This window comes from Amblyomma americanum, chromosome 4 (genome assembly GCF_052857255.1).
Source record: "Amblyomma americanum isolate KBUSLIRL-KWMA chromosome 4, ASM5285725v1, whole genome shotgun sequence".
NCBI lineage: Eukaryota > Metazoa > Arthropoda > Arachnida > Ixodida > Ixodidae > Amblyomma > Amblyomma americanum.
In genome coordinates this window covers 56903101-56923907 of record NC_135500.1, presented here as the reverse complement: position 1 = coordinate 56923907, position 20807 = coordinate 56903101, and the positions used below count along the sequence as shown (strand labels likewise).

Below are 20807 nucleotides of genomic sequence, written 5' to 3'. Positions count from 1 at the left end.
CGGTGGTTTTCAGGGAATCCTCCCCCCCCCTCCCCCCATGTACAACTTCGCCGAACTAAACAGCAGGAAGGGAGCGCGAGCACAACCGCACCTCCGCCGCCAGTTATTGCGCCCCGGAAGATGAACTGCTCGCACGTAGCTCGGCTGACTGGGCGTTCCAGGAACCAGATGCTCTTTGGAAGTCTTCGGATGACCTTCAATGCCGAAGCTCGGCATCGCTTCCCCTCATAAGATGGCCGTTTTGGGACATTCTCTGCAATGCTAGCCAAAAGGGATCACAGACGCCAAACCACACCTGACAAAAGCAAGCGCCCTCAGCACCCACTCATCCCGCCAGACCAAAACTCAGGACCAACACTGCAATTAGCTAAAAAACTGCAACTAAACTTGAAGAGATCAAATGTTTTGCCTGAATGAACACATGGTGTCTCCCGACGAGAAGTTTAGACATGGCACCTGTCCAGCGTGTTGTTACGTTTCGCCTACGACGCGCGGTATAGCCGGCGCGGAAGCAACGGACGCCGGGGCTTCGTTCAAAGTGGCGGTCATTTTGGCCCGTTCAGTGCTGCCGCAACGCTTCCCGCCAAGCGCGTCCAGGCAGGTTTCAATGCCACGTGTCTTCGTGTGTGCGTGTGTGTGTGTGCATGTTAGTGCCCACGCTTGTCAAAGCGCGGCAGCCGGGGAGAGGAGCTCCCCAACTGGGAGGCGAGGAGGTCTGACCGGCGCCGGCCCGGCGGACGCGTCGCGTCACGTCTCAACATGTCCGTGCGTCGCCGTCTCGTGTGCCTCATCCCGAGCCGTTCCTTCTTGCCCTCGACTCCGAGGGTATAAAGGCAGCTGCCCCGGACGCCAAAGAGAGGCTTCGATTTCTTCCGTCGAGTAACGTGGTCGCCCTGACCGGCTGCTCTTTTGCGATGCTAGAATAAACAAGTTGTTCTGTTGGCAGTCCACTCATCCTTTGCCAGGACTTCGGATGTTTCCAGCTGTGCCCCAGGCCGCCGGGCCAACGCTACCCTTGGGGCTTGCAACCCATTTTCAACAGTGTGCTCCCACTCGAGGTGCACTCGGACGGAAAAATTTTCGCTAAATGAAATCAGGTTGGTGCTTAGAGGTCTCGCGGTACGGGAATAGGTGACTGGTTTTGGCCGACTTGGCGTTCAATTTTGCCCGCCCCAATACCTCCGAGGCAAGGTACGTTACACCACTCGCTCTTATTTATCCTTGGCCGAAAGAAGGAAAACGTACTCCTAGGTATGTTACCTGATTATGAACAACTTTACTGCAAAGAAAGTGGGAGATATACGCTCTCCATTAGGAAGAAAATATGACATAAATCTCCAAATCTAAAAATTTGGGGGACATCCCCTTTTGGTAAAATCTTTACCAGCTAAAAGGCTCGGCTTAGCCCGTTGGCATTTGTGTGGAGCATGCCTTTCTTGTTGCGAACCTCGAAGCTGTGGTGCTGGAGTGCCAGGCTCCACCTCAGTAGACGACCATTTTTGGGCGACATATTGTGCAGCCAAGTCAAATGGCAATGGTCCGTTTCTACTGTGAAACGGGACCCGGAGACGTAGCATGCCTGTTTGTCTATCGCTCAAACGAGGCATGCGCATTCTTTTTCAGACGTGCTATACGCCTCTTCCCGCGTGCTGAGCTTGCGGCTAAAGTGAAGGACAGGCCGCGTGTGCCTGCAATCGCTTTCCTGGCAACGAATAGCTCCTAACCCGCGGTCGCTGGCATCACATTGTATGATAACGGGTTTCGAGAAATCTGGCGCTGCCAGTATTGGGCGCTCGCTTGGGGCCGTTTTCAGACTCTGAAATGCCTTCTCTTTCTTTTGGTCGCAAGAAAGATTGGTAGGCTCACTCTTTCTCAGCGCGTCGGTCAGGGGGCTGGCTAAATCAGAGTAGCCTTTTACGTAATGCTGATAATAGCCTGCTTGGCCAAGAAAAGCCCTGAGTTCCGATTTTGTGGTTGGGCGACGGTACTCCACCACGGCAGCCACTTTAAGTTCTGCAGGTCTGCGTTGGCCTCGTCCAACCACCTGCTTAAGATAGTTCACTTCGGCGCACCCCAGGTGTCATTTTCCCGCCCTTACCGTTAAACCAGCCTCAAGCAGTCGGCTCAACACAATACGCAGGTGTTCAATGCGCTCCTCCCAGTTTTGTGAGAAAAAGGCCATGTCGTCAAGGTAGGGGAGAGCGAGATCTGCAAGTCCCTGCAGCACTTGGTCGATTAACTTTGAAAAACAGTACGGAGCATTTTTCAAGCCGAAGCTCAACATTACAGGGCGAAACGTGCCCTCGGGGGACACGAATTCTGCGTACCTGCTGGCGCGCTCAGTGAGTGGCACCTGCCAGTAACCACGAACTAAATCTAGTGTGCATATATATTCTGATTTAGCGACTGTTTCAACCCTCTCCTCGATGTTCGGAATGGGGTAGGTCTGGTCCACTGTAATTGAATTCAGTCTCCGGGAGTCCACGCAAGGTCTCGGATCCTTGCATGGAACCTCTATAATAATGATTGGTGACGTATACTCACTTTCGCAGGGCACTATGACGCCAAATTCGCACATACGGCGGATCTCCGTCTCAATGATTTCTTTTTGTCTTGGAGAGACACATACAGTTTGCTCCTGATCGGCCGTTCGCTGGACAGCTGAATGTCGTGTTCGGCGAGGGTTGTTTTTCCTGGCTTGTTTAAAAACACCACCTTAAAGTCGCGGACGACGTTTTTCATGTCCCCTCGTTGAATTTCCGTCAAACGTGGCTCTCTGTCGATTGAATTTAGCAGCTCTATCGTTGCTTGCTCGCCCTCATGAGGGACGTAAGGTATGTCTGAGATCTCTTCCTCTGGCATGTTCAGCGCCATGTTAGCCATGGCCTTGACGCTGTACATAAGGCTTCATCAAATTACTGTGGATTATCCGATTGTGTTTGTTCTTAAATTTTACCTCATAGTTGGTGTCCGAAAGCTTGGACACCACCTTAGCTGGCCCTTCCCATTGCACCTCAAGCTTGTTCTCTTTCGACGGACGCAGCAATATCACCTGGTCACCAGATTGAAAGGTGCGCTTGCATGCAGACTTGTCGTAGTACACTTAAGACAGGAACTGCGCTACTCTGACATTATTGCTTAAAGCTCTTAACGATGGGTCGCTTTTCTGCTCTGCAATGAGTTCTTTCCTATCAACCTTAGTCAACTCCTCCAAACAAGTCGAAGCAGGTATTAATGTCGAACCCTTCGCGTTAGTTCCTGTTGCCCCGTTTTCTACGTAATCGGCAGTTCTTGGATTTCATGAGCTACCGCTTGTTCGGGAACACCTTCATGGTCATGCTCATGCGGCTTAGACGGATCAGTTTTCCTACAAGGATCCCCCGGCTGGTCGGGAGAGTGGTTCGGTGCCTGCTCATTTATCGGAGCGTAGTCGAGTTTCTTTTCGAGCTCTCGCGCTCGAGAACGTGTTAGCGCCATGCAAGCCAAGCCAGAGGTGAAAGAGAGACCTTTCTCTTTCAGCAGCTGCTCGGATTTGTTCGAAAACAGGTAGGGCAAGTGTGTCGGCAAGTTTGCGCTAACTGCCGCTTCTGTGTCTAGCCTTCCAAAAGTCCCCTTTAGAGTCACCTTCCCTATAGGCAAGCATGCACCCTGTTCTTCGGCGACCTGCTTAATCCAGGCGCATTCGCCGGTGTAGTCCGTGGAGGAAACACAGGACGGGTGAGCAACATCCATGGTAACCGCTGAATCCCGCAGTGCTCTGAATTTCTTGCCATTTATCACCACGTCCCGCATGTATGGCTCCAGCAATTTAAGGTATTCCTCCGACTCTCGCATGGACGCGAACGCCATCTTTTCGTTGTTTGCAGTTCAATGAGATGTGACCCTCCTAGTTGCAATTATAGCAGACAGTGCGCTCTCACGCTTCAAACACGCGAGCTGCTGGTGCCTGCTGTTTCGGCGAATCGGCAGATTTGGGTGACGCTAAGGCGCCCGTGTGCTGTGAGATGTCAGTGCACGTTAAAGATCCCCAGGTGGTCGAAACTATTCCGGAGCCCTCCACTACGGCACCTCTTCTTCCTTTCCTCTTTCACTCCCTCCTTTATCCCTTCCCTTACGGCGCGGTTCTGGTGTCCAACGGTATATGAGACAGATACTGCGCCATTTCCTTTCCCCCCCAAAAAACAATTATTATTATTATTATTATTATTATTAGATTTGGGTGACTCAATCTTTTTTTCGCTACCTCCTTCTTTTGATCCGGCGTCCTCTGTTCGGTGATCCCGGCTTGCTGGTGGCACCCTTCGGTCGGGGATTCGCTTTAAATAAGTTTCTCCCTTTCCTAACCTGTTATCGTACCCTGCCTTGCTTTGGAGGTTTCGGCGAACGTAATACTCGTTTGCGAGCTGTGCCGCTTTGTCTAGGTCTATATCTGTTAGCCTATCTTGCAGCCATATCCTCAGATCTTCTGTAATCCCGCTATATTATTGCTCTAGTGCGATGCACTGAGGTACCTTATCATGACTTCCGTGCATCTCAGCGGTCTTAAGCCACTCGTTTAAGTTGACTTTAAGCCGGTACGTGAAATCAGTATGCGACTCTCCGCCTTTCTTTGTCTGCCTGAATCGCTGCCTAAAGGCTTCAGCAAAAAGCCGGTAAAAGCCGGTACTTTCTAAGCAGTGCGCTCTTTACCTTCTCCTAGTCATTACACTCTTCCCTTGAGAGGCGAGCCACCACTTCGGCCGCCTCGCACGGAAGGAGAGGAAGTAACTTCTCCGACCAAGCGCTCTTGTCGATGTGCACCTTCCCGCATGCGCGTTCGAAATTTACCAAAGAGAGTGGAATATCGCCTCCCACGTGGTATGGTGAGACGAGATCCTGCAATCTCTGCCCCCTTTGCTCCAAGACGCGCCATATTCCCTCCGTTCGACGCGATTTCGAGCTCCTTCATTTATCGAGCATGTTCTCTCGCTTTTTCCTCCGCCTCACGGACCTCCCAACTCTCTTGAGCCAACCGAAGCTCTTCTCTTTCTTTCTGCTCGAACGACCCCATCTTTCTTGAGCCAACCGAAGCTCTTCTTTTTCTTTCTGCTCGCACAGCACTCGTCTTTTCTGCTCTTCTTTGCGTCCAACAATCATTCCCCAAGCCTCGTCGACCTCCTCAGTAGTCACCTCCTCCTGCCGCATAACCTCGAGAATTTCGTTTTTTCTTTTCACAGAACGTGGCGAAATCCCCAGCTCCTGGCAAATTTCGAGCAGCTCCTGCACTTTTAACTTCTCCATCGTGAGTTCCACCATGCGTTAGCAAGCCCACTAAAACAAAAGCCCTAGCTTGAAGTGAACAGAACAGTTTCCCTAAATCAATTTCCCAGACAACAGGAATCCGCACCTAGCATCTGCCTGTGCTAGTACGGTCTGGCGAAATGAACGGAAACATTGGGCACTCACCCTGCCAAGGAATAGCTGACGCCCGTCAGGCCCATAGCTGCCGAGGTCCGTTAGAGCCGGTAACTTCACGTGGACGTCCCCCAGCTGCCATCCAGTTGTTGGGATTCAGGTAGCGTGACTGGGCCGGAGAAGAGACGAAGACGACCGGAGGAAGAAAACGTGGAAAACTTTATACAAAGACTATTTACATTATGTACAAGTACGGGCAACTGAGAGTGTTTCTCAGTAAAGAGAGCTTCTTAGGAGTCGGGAGTCTCTGATACCTCTCAAGAAGCAACTCCTTAAATACTCTTCGTATTCCCCAGATCCCTAGCTGGGGAATACAGTTCGAAGAATGATGTCCAATCACACGATGGCAATGATGGTACCACCCACGGCAGGGCGGTCCTGATGTTCTCTCGCAGCTCGGTAGAGGGAAAGGGAACAGGACCCGGTCACGTTGTCGTCCACGCGGCCTCCAGGTGGGCGCGCTCGTGTGTCCGGACTGCACCCATGTGGATCCGGAAGGCGCCTGCGTGACACAGGAATGCGGGCTGTCTCCCAGCAGGGGTTTAAAGATCTTGTACTGATGACCGCAACGCGGAACCTCTGTCGAAGGCGCGGCACTCGGGCAATTGTCCAACCCCAGTGTGACTGAAGAGGGCAACACTGATCTTGTACTTCGTCGTCTGATGACCGGAACGAATACATGGGGACGCTATTATCTTCGCTGCACCCGATGTTCCTGCAGCCACGTTTCTTCCAGAGGGCTCATTCACCTTCGCGGTGGTTTTCAGGGAATCCTCCCTGCATGTCCTACTTCGCCGAACTCAACAGCAGGAAGGGAGCGCGAGCACAACAGTGCCCTCTCTGTCGGGCGTGTTCGTCGGTGTGAGGTGCAGCACTGGCATGGATGCGAGTGTCAGGATTGCCGTACGTGACGTAAGGGCTGCCGTGTGATAACCGCGGATATGAATGTGATTTGTTTTCGTCTCTTGCAGAGCGATGACATGGGAGGATTAGAGGAGCTTGCGATATATGCTGCTGGTTTCGCTTGTTTTCGGCGTAAGCTGCGACAGTTCCATTGCCATATAATTATTTATGTTGGCACACTGGAATGGCGTCGCCGCCGACCTTTTCGAGTGTTATTGTTTTGTGCCATGTTGCTGGTCTGGAGATACTGGATGTGGACAGGCAGCGGGTATAACTGCGCGCTGCTTGCGAGGCAATTCCTGATGAGGTAGAAGTCAGAAAAGCTTGTTGATGCCGGCTTCACTTTTTTCAAGCGTGTGTAGATCGTAGCTTCTATCCTGTCAGTCATGGACTATGTCAGCTGCGCTTGGGCTTGTATGAGCTCTTGCTGCATCGCTCCGAGTTGTTTAGCAGCTATAGTGTTGGTTATGCTATTGATATTGAGCGAAATTTAGCGGAACGTGTGTATTGATTTACCGCCTCTTGAGGTGTAATAGGGGGTCAGGGGTTAGATAAGGGGTGCTAGTGGAGGCTGCTTGGACGGACCACTACCCTTTTTAGCAGGGCGGCTCCTTTCTCGGCTGTAGCGTTCTGGAGTGACTGCGTCTCCTGGGTCTCCTGGATGCGGGCTGCGGATTCACTGGCTTTCGAGGTAGAGGCCCGTGGCTCGGTGGCGTCCGTCTTGGTACCACTGGGCTCCAAAGCTTTATGTCCGGCGTTCACGGTGTCCACACTGTGCTTTTCCGTGTGGTTTTTGTTATCTTGTTCGTGCGACGGTTCCGGGTTCTCGGTATCCATGGTCTGCTCTAAAGGTGTCTGGGCGGCCGTGGTAACGACTGGGTTCTCCTTCCTCAGCGGTGAAAGGGGTGGCCATATCTTCTGTGCTTCGATTCCAAGGTTTCTTTGGATGGACGGTCTCATTCGCTTTCGTGGGAAGTGTTGTGCTGTTTCTATATCTTTGCGGTTCTCCCGGCCGGTCGACTTGGGTTTGGTTCAATTTGGGCCGATGCTCATTCCTGGGTCGATGCTCAGTCTTGTGCTCCTGCTCAGTCTTGTGCTTCAGCGCAGTCTTTTGCTTCTGCTCAGTCTTTTTCTTCTTTTGCACATCTAGAAGAGTGCTCTGTGCAGCAATGTCTCCATAAGAATGGCGTCGGATTGCGGCTTAATCAGTTTTGCCTGTCTTTTTCCCTCTCTTGGTGTAATTCTTCTGTCTTGCCGGACAATTCGTGTCAATGGTGGAGTGGTTGGATGTGTAGCAGACGATGCAGGGCTTTTTGCAATCGACATTTCCTGGTGGAGGATTGCGTATTCCGCAAGTGTAACATCTTTTCTCCGGCGGAGTAGGGCAAATTTCAGCACGGTGTCCTGTTTTCAGGCAGCATCCGCAGACCTGCATCACTGGTCGGAATGGTTTGCAAATGTATTCTATGCCGCTGAGGTATGCATTCAAAGGTATATAGACATGCCCCCTTTGTGCCGAAGGGCCTAGTTAGAATGATGTTTATTTGTTGGGAATATGTTTCCGTGCAGTTTAGCAATTCCTCTACTGTTGGTATTGGTAAGGCGCCGGTAATGATGCCTTTACATGAGTTGTCTGGTGATGCTGCATAAGCATTCATTGAATATTCCTTTCCTCCTAGATTGATTGCCTGGATGTTGCATATCTGTTCAGTGAGGTCCGGATCCGGGGTGCTCAGAATAGCAATGTTTTGCTCCGGCTTGATTCTGACCCTTTTTTAATTGGCGGTTAATTGGCGGCTGAGCTTGAATTGCAAAGCAGCAAGTAGTGACCTCCCGGAGTTGTTATGCAGCGTCGCCACTCCGTGTAGACGTATTACCACCTTGTAATCATCATGCGGTAGCCTCGGTAATTTGACGGGGCGTGCGGGTCGTGATCTCTCCAGAGGAGTGTGCGCTTCTGCCTCCGTTACAGGTTCGAATCGTTTTATTCGCGCGTCGATCATCCTGAACCATGGCATGGCCTTCGGGCAGCCTTCAGTCATTTCTCGTGTCGTCCAATTGGAATATGAGTCGGAGTGCGAGTCCTCCTGCGGCGTCTCGTGCGGTAGGCCCTCCCCCGGCATGTGTGTTGTCGAAATTCCGGGCGTGGCGTCCACGGTTTACACGTCGGCAAGTTCGGGGCCTCCCTCTGTTGCCGTGGGCAGCGAACAAGACCCGCGGTGGCTCGATGGGAAGGCAGCGGCGTCGGCCATATGATGCGTTGACGTGGAACGCCGCTCCGCCGTGCGCCGCCTAGGCGGCGTTCACGTGGAACACCGCTCCGCTCCGCCATGCGCCGCCAAGAGGAATTAGGCTTAGTGCGGCGACTCCGCCTCGGAGGTCTTTGTAAGCTGCTTGTGCAAAATGCAGTGTACTCACGGGGAAGAAGTCCTCGTAAAGGTTCCTTTGGTGTTCAGAAAATCTAAGGTAAGAATTTCTGGCACTATGACGGGTAAGTGGTAGAATAAAGCAGGAAGTTCGCAGAGCCCATGTGAAGCGCGTCCGCTCCGCTCGGCTCCCCTGCTCCTTTATTGGGCGACGACCTCCCGTGATCAACCATTAATTTAACTGCCAAGGTGGTAGGGTGAACGCGCTGCCTATCTAGTGTGCCTAACGTTACAGACGCCAATTCGCGTCTACTTGCCCGATACACCACAGCTTGCGCTCTCTAACAAGGTTCAGCAGTATAGTTAAACCGCACCTGATCTTTTTGTTGGCAGGATAATGCAGCATTCTCAGCCCTCATTCATTGCTACCAGACGTGATTAAATAAGTCCTATTTATCCTGCTCCACCAAAAGAGCCAACATTTGTAGCCAAAGTTCACGCTGAATCTCGGTTATAAATACGCGGTTGCACATGAAAAAAAAGGCGTTAAATTGGTTTGAGGAAAGGAAATGGCGCAGTATCAGTCTCACATATCTTGGCGGAAACCCGAACCGCGCCGTAAGGAAGAGATAAATGATGGAATGAAAGAAGGAACGAAGAAAGCGGTGCCGTAGTGGAGGACTCCGGAATCCCCTTCCCGTCTGGACCTTCGAGGAGTGTGGATGCCTCCTGCCTCTCCTCTCGAGACGTGTTCGTTCCCTTCAACGACTACGTCTCGCCTCCGCCGCGCCCGGCGCACCCTCCTGCCCGCCCTTTGGACGATCGCAAGGAGCACCGAGCGCGGCCAGCGCCGTACGGCGCACCTCCCAGGGAGCTACTAGGCCGCCCCGCCGACCCGTCGCCCGCGTAGGGCCCCGTCGCCCTACTCCTCGTAGGCCTACTTGCCCGGCGGCCGCTTCGGCGGCCGGGTAACCCTCGCCCGCCGGGAGAGCCTCTTCGGGCCGTCGTCGTCAGCTGCAGCGGCGGCGGCCCATGTTTCCTGTAAACCCCCCAGCAGCCGGCGCACCTGATGGCGTTGGTGGCGGCTTTTTCGCCACCCTGACTCCTGTTGTGCTGCCCCGGACGTGAGCGCGGTTTCCCTGCTGCCCTCCGCCCTCCCCGCGCGCACTGGTGCGTGAGGGGCCCCGACGCGCCGTCTTCATGGCGGTTTCCAGCGTTTCCTCCCCCTGCTGCTGTCCTGACGCAGCTCCCGGCGTGATTTTGAACCCCACCGCCGGTCCCTGGTCGCCAGCCCACTGACGCCCTGCTGTTATTACAGCCCCTGCGCGCCGCCGGCAACGGCGGTTCCCAGCGCACCCCGCCGCGCTGCTTCCCAGCAGCCTACCAGCGGTCTCTACCGGCTACCCATCGGTGGCTCTCTGCAGGCAGCCTCGGCTACCTTGCAGCCTTCGCCTGCCGTGGTCGGCTCTCCGGCTGCTCCGGGGTGACGGCTCCTTGCCTCCGGCAAGCCCCCGACGTGCGCGCGCCACTCCCAGCGCGCGCCGTTCATCTTCCCCTCCCCAGCGAGTCGGCTGCTTGCTGCGTGCCTGGTGCCTCGGGTGTTGTCTTCGGTGTCCTGTGAAGTGCTGTCCCTGTCCCGTGCCACCACCCCAATCCCCCTCCCCTCCCCCACATCCCAATCCCCTTCCCCTGGCCCCCAAGAGTGATGCCCACGAGGCCAACATACGTCGGGGCCAGTATCCCCCTCCCCAGAATATCCCTTAGCAACAACCACCACCACTCCAGAATAATTTCAACCACCTGGGGATCTTTAACATGCACCGAGAACGCACAGCACACGGGTGCCTTTTTCGTTTCCTGGAGCTTTCGCGGCTAATACGAACTCCACATACTATCGTTTCAACGAAAAATATCCTGTCTTCAAGTAGATCCTCCACTTCACAAAGTAAAGATAAGATCTGATAAGAGTTTTTCACGTGCATGTTCGTTTGAAGCGAAATGTTTCCTTTTGAAAACTTCTTTCCGCCTGAAAACTATTTTATATGATGAGGGAAATTGAAGTCCTCAATGTTATAACCCCCTCCCCCCTATTTTCGTGGTAATAATATTCCACCACCTAGAGTACTGAAGTCTACCAGCTACTGAGACATAAAACCATACAAATTTTATTAATCCGCTGATTTTGGTACAGTTTCCAAACAACGGGCAGTAATTATGCAGATAAAGTTATACCCCGGAGCTCAACAACCTTATGGTGATAATTAAACCTTCATTAAAGTTCAGAACCAAAGTTCATACTTCTGACTACTCTGCTCACGTGGTGTATTCGTGACTGTATAATCCTGCACATCAGGTGCTTGATTGCAAAATTCAGCTTTCCGCATATTTCATTTCAATGTCTACAATCACTAATGAGAAAAAGCGATGACAACTGCGAAGGCGCTTCAAAACGTCTGTAGCCTTTCGTTTGCAGTTTACTCTGAACATTTAGCACAATTATTTTTCTATACTATAATAATACCTGCTGGACACTTTTAGCAGGACTAAATTATAAACGCATTGTTTTGCAGATTAGCAGTCGAGCTAAACCTCCTGGGCACGCGGCGTGTTTTGGACTTCTGCAAGCTAATTCCGAATCTTTGCGTTAGTCCACGGCTTCCAATTGAAGTTTTCCGTCAAATGCATTGTAATAAAAAGTTTCGCTGCAAATACCCTGTTCTTAGTTCTCGTATTGACTCGCTGCATACTTTCTCAGTCCTTATATGTTGTTAAGTTGGCGACTGTTTTCTTGTAGGCTTTTGTTCATGTGTCAACGGCATACAGCAACTGTGATAACAGGACAGATGTGCACGAGGTCATATACCAACAATGCGTGGATACCGAAAAAGTTATTCTGGCCGCTCAGTGAGTATATCTTGTTTCACTTTTGCTGTAAAAGCTTAGTTCTCATCAGTCATGGTATGCGGTTATCTTATGGCGTCTTATTTTGCTAGTTTTATTTCAGAAAAACGAGACTCACTGTGGTCTCGTTGCCTTATCTTCTTAGTGTTGTTGCGAGCTTTATTGCATTATGACTAGTCAGCTAGCTCTACGTTCTGCGCTGTTCAAATTCATTGTGGCGCCTGACAAACGGCTGGGACAATCTGATGCTCTTTATAATTATGGATATGTTCGAAGAACAAGCAGAAGTGCGGACAATAATCTGCGGAAGTATACTCCTGTGAAATAGGAGGGCAGGAAGGTTAGCCAGAAGGGTGTTTCGTTTGACTGCCTTGGCCGGGGGAAAAGCAGAGGGGAAGTGAAGATGCGATACGAGCTGAGGTGGCCAGCTAAAGGCGTATGTGTTGCAAAGATGGCGCCTGAGGGAGTGGCAAGCAGATAGCAAGTAATGCTTTGCAGGGAGAAAGTGCCAGAATGCGCGGCAAGCCAGAAAGCAGCGCAGTTATTATTAGACATACGAAAAAACCACGCGTATGTAGGAATAAAAAACAAAGGCGGCAATGTCATCAGCATTTCGGATAAAATTTTTAAACTAGTCAGGAAATAATCGACCGTTCTCTAAAAGGCAAGGGCATCACGGCACTAATGCTTCGAGAAAAAGCACTGTCAGTTTAGGAGTTAAAGTAAGGATGTTTTCTGGGATAATGCGGCCGTAGCTGCCTTAGCTCAGCTTTCCTTGGCTTTATTACATTTTATTCATTCGTTTATTTCACATATCCTCATGGCCCGAGCATCATAGAGGGAAGTGGGTTAAAACAGTCGATTAAGAAACAGGTAATCAATCAGACAGTTTACAATTTCAGCGAGCGGAGTTTCATTAAAGAGAACAGAACGATAGTTAACGTCGTTATCAACTATGTGGTCATCAGGGTTAGTTTGACGGATTTTAGGTAGAAACCACTTGTGACACACCTCCTCATAAGCCCTCGAATGTCCAACGATATGTGACTTGCATACGAACGGTTTAAAGAAAGGCATGAATCTTGTACGTGAAAGACGAAAGGTGACGTTCGCACGAGTAGTGTTGCTTAAGCCCATGCTATGAAGAATTAAATAATGAAATGGAATCAAGAAAGTTTACCAGGGTAGGAAATATTAAGTTTTACACGAATACATGTAAGCGAACCGCAGCGGTAGCTATTTGCTATTTGCTGATTTCCGTTACCAGAATTCAAGACTGGCACCACCTGCCCAATCGCGTGGCAGGCTCATTGTGTGCAAGCTTCTGCCAGAATATGTGAGAAAGGCATTGCATGAGGGCTCTTAAGGAGTTCGACGGCAATACCAGCAATTCAGTGGAGATGAATAATTTTTCAGGGAATTTACAACATTCTGGATGGATGCCTACAGCGTCCATTGCAATCGCAGGCATAGTTCTTTTGTTCACATCAGGAAGCATTGGAAGTTGTGAGACAATGTTACTGGAGAAGCATTTTGCGATCATATCATTCAGTGGGATATTCACAGTAAGTAACGCTTTGATCATTGCAATGTTTCGCCGAAAGGCTTTCACTTAGAATATTGCAATTCCAAAACTCTTTGGTTAATCATCGAACATTTAGGGTAGCGTATCTCATTGAACGACTTAGCGGCGGAAAGAAAGCTAATATTGGCATCAGCGCATCTTTGTATTCCAGCAAACATTCTTCCGCACGTGTCCTCTTAGCTGAACGATGTCGGCGTTTTGTGTTATTGGACAGTCTTGTAATGCTTTTGTTGTAATGCTTTCAAGTTAGAGATCATTGTACCTTACGGTATAAATTTATGGGTCAGATCCTTAAATTTATTGAGATAAATGATAGTTTTCGCCAGTGCAGCAAGTGTCATAATTATAAAAACATCTAGAAGAGGACATAAAACATAATTCTGCATTAACGAGATCCACATTTGCCCAGTTATAATCGTGAATTAGTTTAGTTTCATCTTTAGAACAATAATTTATGGCGTCCACGTAGAAGCTCAAAAATAGCACTTAGGCCAGGCATATATGTTATATTCGAATAAAAGTCATGCTCATTGGTTGGCGCTTTACATTTAGTGCCCCGTGGTATTCTTGTCGGTTCAGTAGCAAGCTGTGACAAGCTAAACAAATGGCACAAGTTCAAAACCTTCCTCGCGTGAGGGCCCAAGTGTGCGTGCCCGTTTCAACACTAGACCATTGAATTAAGGGTCAGTTATAATCGCCCAAAACAATATGTGGTGGTGAAGAAAACTTACTGTACTAAACTAATGGCGTCGTACGGGTCAACAAAGGAAGATGAGGAATTGAGTGACCTCCAACATGCACAAAAAGGAGTTTTTTTGCCGCGGATTCAATACACACCTAATTTTTATCTATGCCTTAGGAGTGTGTATCGATGATGAATATTTTTTTTTTACGGTGGTAGGAGTTGCATCTCTTTGTCTTGAAACGCGGATCATTTGCAGGTGCGAAAGTCTCTACTTCTATAACACCACTACGTAATCATGTTTTTGTAAGGGCAATGATGTCAGCTTCGCAGGTGTCAGTAACAGAATTAAGGTTTATACGTTTATCCCGGACACTTAGAATATTAGTGTAAGCGACTGATAAATTGCCCTTACAAACATCACTGCCCCTGGCCCACCATTAACGCAGAGAAGTGTCTCGTATGGTTGCAATGTTTGGTTAGCAGTAGTCGGAATAGCGGAACTGCTTGCTTCGTTGACAGTGGCATTCGCATGATTTTAGACGTAGCATTTTTTATTCACGGTCAACTTGTTGTATCTTACACTGAAAGGTGAATTTTTAAGGTGTAAATTACCATCTTTCAATTGCCCTCTTTCCGCTGAGGTCAAGTTTAAGGCGAGAGACCTTCACACACAGCCATGTCATTGTCCTTGAAACGAGACCGTGCAAACAACAGCCTTTCTTTTGCATTGAAACTGGTAAACCTGACTGTAACTGGGCACTGTCGCGTTTCATTATAAACAGCCTAACCGATGTGCACGTTCGACAACATCAGGGGTCAAGTTCTGATCGATAATACTGAAAGGAGCTTCACCTCACTTCATTCCGCTGTTTCATGGCGGTCAGTAATTTCATGCAGAATTCAATTGTTCCTCCGGGATCTGTCTCCTGGTTCTTCTGTGCCTTTTATAAGCGTGTGGCGAGCGGCGATGACCTGCAGCGTCAAAACCGTAACGCATCAGCGTTGATGCTCAAGGCACTGTTATTCTGAAAAAATCATGGACTCGCGCGGAGGCTTCCAGGATATATTCGAGATTATTTTCTGTTATTTAGGCACCTTTTCTCCAAAGCTCGTGGTCATCTTTCCGTTGAAGGCGGCAAATCGCGGCTGTCATTCTCAACGCACTTGGTGCCATCGCTGCCGCGCAGTTATTTTCAATTTGTGGGCATGAGTTCGCCGAATATATCTCTTGCATTCATCGTCAGCCTGACTGTCCGCTGCCCACCATCGCGCCGCTCGTCAGAGTCACGTGACCTTAAGCAGGCAGATAAAGATGCGAACACAGCGCTGTGTTCGCGACCTTCTTGTCTTCCTTCTTTTCTTTGGCTGTGTGCCGTTGCGCAGAAAAACTATGAGCTTGAATCAAGAATGCCAACTGGTCTAAGAACTAACTCTGCTTATGCACAACCATACTGCGCGCACTGTGCTGATTATCTCGAGACTCATGGGGGAATTTCCTTCTCCAGGAGCACAGATGACAGTTCCGCGGGCAGCGCGGATGAATTTCTGTCTGGCCTCCCAAACACTTACACCCTCACCAAGCGTCTGGCAGAATCATTGTTGCAGGGCGAGCGTGGAGCCACTCCTGTGGCTATAGTGCGGCCTTCGATTGTCACCGCCTCGTGGAGAGAGCCCTTTCCGGTAAGGCAACGTGACATTGACTGATTGTTGCCCTCCAACGCACTAAGTCTACCCTAGCCATGAGGCAAGCTGCCATGAATGTCTGGGATTGACTTGAGCAACTCGCGGTTTTTTTTTTCGTGCACCGCGGAGCAGCAATTTTTGATCAGAACATGGTCTGGCCTGCGTTGGCGGAAGAAATGGTGCGGAGCTCACGGACGCGCAGGTTACATCCTGGAGGGAGCTCAGCAGATGACACGAGTCGGTCCGGAACGCTGATGTCGTCCACACATATAATGAATGAAGCGACACCAAAGCCTCTGTGTTTCGTGGCTACGGACGAGAGTATTGTCGGCAGTGGTCATACTTTTCAGCTTCAACAAACACTGGTCCGTTAGAGGCGCACCATGTTCTCGCGAATGGACTCTGTGATGGACAGGGAAAGGTGACACGCCTCCTAATACCGTAGGGCGCTGGTTAGCTTGATGCTGGCAGTCCAAACACCTAGCCACTCTGCGCTTTAAGCTCTCTCTCTCTCTCTTTCACTCCTTCCTCACTGTACTCTCTAGGAACCCTGGCTGCTCTTGTGAATAAACTAGTCTGCAGAGGACTGGCCTAAGCACCCCCACCTACCCCCGCCTCACCAGCTGTGACTGGCCAAGAACAAAATTCAACCAACTCACCTTTAGTCAAGGCCCCAGAGCAGAAGCCTGTGACCTTATGACCAAAAGCCATGATTTGTGTTCAGTCACGCAGAGGCTGGCTTCAAGTTCCAGCGCAGTGCATCGCATCCCGCTTAATGCCTGCATATTCATTGATCAGACCAAAGCATTCGACACCATTTAGCGCCTCAATCTTCTGCACAAGCTTGAATCGCTTGGAACCACAGGTCCACCTTTGCAGCTCATTCAAAGCTTTGTTAATAACCGTCTTCAGTTGGTACAAATGAATGACAGTTTTTCATCCCCAAAGTCCACTAACATGGGAGTCCCACAAGGGTAAATTTTAGGACCTTTATTATTCTTGTTATATGTAAACGAGTTACCCGCTGTACTTCATTATTGTAACTGTATTTTGTACGCGGGTGGCACTACAATTTTCGCCTCTAATAAAACCAGTATCGCGCTTCAGTACGAATTTAACACTGATTTAGGCAAAGTACATTCTTGGTGTTCGAGCAACATACTGCGTATAAATCCAGAGAAAACAACATTTCTTGTATTTCATTCCCTTCAAATTGCAACCACTACTTCGTTATCATTGTTACTTGGCCGTCATGTCATACCCCTTTCGCATAACATTATCTCCTGGTGTAATCCTGGACAGACACCTGAAATTCGATAATCATGCGCATTCCCTACTTCAACAAATTTATTTTGGTATGCATATCATTATCAAAATATGATATTTTTTCAACCGCATCTCATCCTATCACTGTACCATGCGTATATTCACAGCCTTTTGTTTTACTGCCGGTAATCTTGGGGCGACACTTATGCTATTCATTCGGACCAGATTCAGAGACTTCAAAACCATGCGTTGCCACTAATGACTTTCAGTCCTTTTCGCTCTAATTGTGCTCCACGCTATATGAATACAAATATCCTGCCGGTTCAGCAGCTATACAGTCATAAGCTCGCGCTCATCATGTTCCACCTCGTTCATCGTGATTTATTTATTGATGCCTTTACCGTAGCTTATTTTCCCATGCTAATATTACATGATTTTCTGAACTCCTCAACCGTCTCCTTCCTTAAATACGCGCTAATTATGTAAAGTTCACTGTCTTGTTGGCAGGAATATCTCTATGGAATAACATCCCCTACCAAATCAAGTCTTCTAAAATGTATCATTCATTTCATCGCCTTTCGAAAAATCATTTCATCAATAAATTACGATGAACGCATTAAATTATGATTAGCACCCTGTTGTTTTTACTGTATCCTGTTCTGTCCTAACTTTTTATCATTGTACTGTGTAAATTTACTGCGTCCTTTTAACCCCTTTTCTCTATACGTTACGTAATAGAATTTATAATGATGTTGGGAACGTTTTCAATGTTTATTCCTGTTTATTTGCGCTATTTAAGAAATATTTTGTCAGTTTTTATTTTTGCTGTCTTATTTCTTGTTGCATTTATACTTCACTAGTAGGTTCTCTGCTTGCTGTAAATATCGTAGTCAAACCATTCGCTTCGTACTAGGAGGTCCCCCAGATAGCTTCCGAACTTTGGGGCCTCCTAAAGTATTACGTATATATGTGTGGAATTGTTGATCTTAAGAACAATTAACTTGAACTTAGGTGGTGGTTGAAAAGGAAACCCAGCTTTCTTTTGGTCGTAGTGACCCCCGAAGGGCTTCTAATAAATATCTGTGCAGTAAGGCTTTGTCGGGAAAAAGCCGCGACCTCTACATTTTGTACAGGAGAGCGCACTAATGTCAATTAATTATTATATTTAACTCGACACCGCGAGTCGTTTGGGGCACAGTTGCAATGTGCAAAAACTGTTCAAACCGAAAGGGCTTTTGGGCGAGGTAGCAGAGTTGCCAGGAGAAAAAAAAATTCGCAGGCCATAAATGCGGTTCATGGGGCGGCACAGTGCGCGTTAGCATTAGATTAGTGTTCCCCCCAGACGCAGCAGGTTCAGACCGCGCGAGCAGGTGGCGTGATCCAGTCCGTCGAACACCGTGGGACAAGCCGTGCCACCACTCCTCTCTCGCGGTCTCCCTCTCAACGCCCGTCGCCTCCCGCGGCTGGCGCCCGGTGCGGCTCTGCCACAAGGCGGCGCGCGCGGCAGAACCCCGTCGCTCAGTGCCACTAGTGTTGGCGTGGGCAAACGCCCGCTGCCGAAGTCGCACCCGTACCCGACCAGATAAACCGGAAGTGCTTCTTACGCAGCCTTCTCCTTCCGTTTCTTAAGGCGAAGGCCCTTAATGGCTCATACTGTCTCCGTTCGCAGAGGGTGTCATACGTTTAACTCGGGAACTAAAAAAAATAGCAGAAAAAGAATGGTTGCTTCAGATAGGCGAAAACTTTCCCGTTACAGGAGCGCTATACACGTACACATTCGTTCCGCTACATATACCCAGACAACAACGGCCACCCATCCAAGGACAGTTGTATACCGAATATGGTAGGCAAATAAAACCCTATGGGTTGTGGTATAGAAATAAAACGACAATTACATTGTGACATTCCTTGTGTGTGCTACGAGGCTCCGCGTTCGACGGCGCGGCGTAGACGGAGACCCAGATGACAGCGGCATCATCAATTACCCAGCCATGCTCTTTGAGTGACGACCAGAACGAAGGGGTTTAAGCCCAACCGGACCCAACCGGACCCGCCGCCGCCGCCGCCGCGGGGAAACGGGCTTTATCCTCCCCAATTGGCGTGGCGGTTCCAGGGGCGGCCCTCCCGAGCACATTCCAGGACAAGGGAACTGTCAGCGGGCCAGAGCGCGCCTTACCTTGAGGAGCGAGTGTCAGTTGATGGATGGAGAATGGAGGCCGGTGACCCGCGGGAACTGTCAGCGGGCCAGAGCGCGCCTTACCACAGCCGACGCTATGCGCTACCTCGAAGACAACCTTCTTTCCCTCGGACTCAACACGTGAGGGGGGCGAGACCTTAAGTGCGGTGGTATGTTTGTGCGCCCAAGTGAAAGCCCTAGCCCCCCCTCCTTCCCCTCCGGCGTGGGCGTCCTCACCCTAGGGAGTGTGGAGAAGAGGATATAAAAATCGACAAGCAGTACGGAAGAGCACGCTCAGGACGACATCGTTCGCCAAGAGGGCCTTCAGCGCCGAAGCCCGACGGCGTGCAGCTTCTGCCAGCAACCGCTCAAGCCCAACTCCGGAGCCACTCCATCGCCACCATGAAGTCGTCGGCACGTAAGCTCGGACGCCCCAGCCTCTGAATCTTAATCATGTATAATTATTGAATATATCTGTTTGTTTAAACTGAGCCATACGGTGTCTCTTTGCCTCTCCGTCCCGTGTGGACCTGCGCATTATGGGGGCCATCACACTGGTGTCAGAAGTGGGGTCTCAAAAGCAAATGTCCTCTGAATGCTGTGACATTCATGACTTCAAAATTGTAATCAAAAGGGAATCACGGGACTGATTGTGGGACTTTTACCCCCATTTGAGAGGCTTGAGGCACTGGAGGGCTTGAGAAAAAAAAATGTCTGTATCTGAGGGAGCTCCCACTCCACAGCCGTCGCTCGGAGCAAGCATGCTGGCATTAGGAAGCGTCATTCCGACGTTTACTGGAGATAAGACAGGAGTTCCAATCTGCGATTTCTTTTCCATGCTAGAAGAGATTGGGAAAATGGGGGGATGGTCCGATGCTCAAATGCTGGGAATGGCGAGGTGTAAGATGGCAGGAGCTGCTCATGATTTTGCATGGCGAGACGAAAAAGTAAAATCCACAAAATCATTTGCGGAATTTAAGAAGCTCGCGTTTGAGCATTTCGACACTGAACCACGTCACGTGCGGGCACAGAGGTTCCGTGACGCCGGACAGATGGTAGGGGAGGACGTGCGAACATTTGCGTCGCGGCTTCAGCGCCTAGCACGCGATACGTTAAGCAGGGAGGAGGAAGGAGACCAGCTAAGGAAGAAATACGCGGAGGATCTCCTTAAAGAGGAAATGACCGCTTTGTTCGTGGCTGGTCTGCAAGACCCCGTGCGCCGGTTCGTGCTCTCGCGCAAGCCGAGCAATTTCGACCAAGCCGTGGAGGCCGCATTGGATGAGGAACGAAATGAGGCGTTAACGACAGCCGCAGCGAGAGTACGCGTCATAGAGAGAGCGGTGCTCAACCCTGAGGTTGCTCTCTTGACAGAGCGGTTAGATCGTTTAGAGCAGCTGCTATCTCAGCAGGTAGAACGCCAGGTTGAAGCGCGCGCTCAACAGCACCCATTCGCTGGAAACCGGAGACCGCCACAAAGCTACAGGCGCGGTATGCGAGATTTTGAAGAAATCGTATGCTTCGCTTGCCAGGGTCACGGACACATCGCCAGGTTCTGCCAAAACGTGCGCCGTGGGGAGCCACAAAGAGAAGCAGGCGAGACACGCCCTAAGCAAGCCTACAGCGGGGCTCCAGATACCGAGACAAAAAACTAGATAGTCCTCCCCAGCCTGAGGAGCGTGGGGAGGGAGCAGTGGATGAGGAGGTGGTGGTAGTTTGTGTGGCCGACGGGGCATGCCCTGTTGTGCGTTGCAAGTTAAATGGTTGTTGCATGGAATTGTTGATAGATAC

General features: G+C 50.0%; 1 pseudogene; it reads left to right on the top strand.

Annotated features, from left to right (window-relative positions):
* The window catches only part of LOC144129509 (putative fatty acyl-CoA reductase CG5065), an 84573-nt pseudogene that overhangs the window by 44689 nt on the left and 19077 nt on the right, over positions 1-20807 (top strand).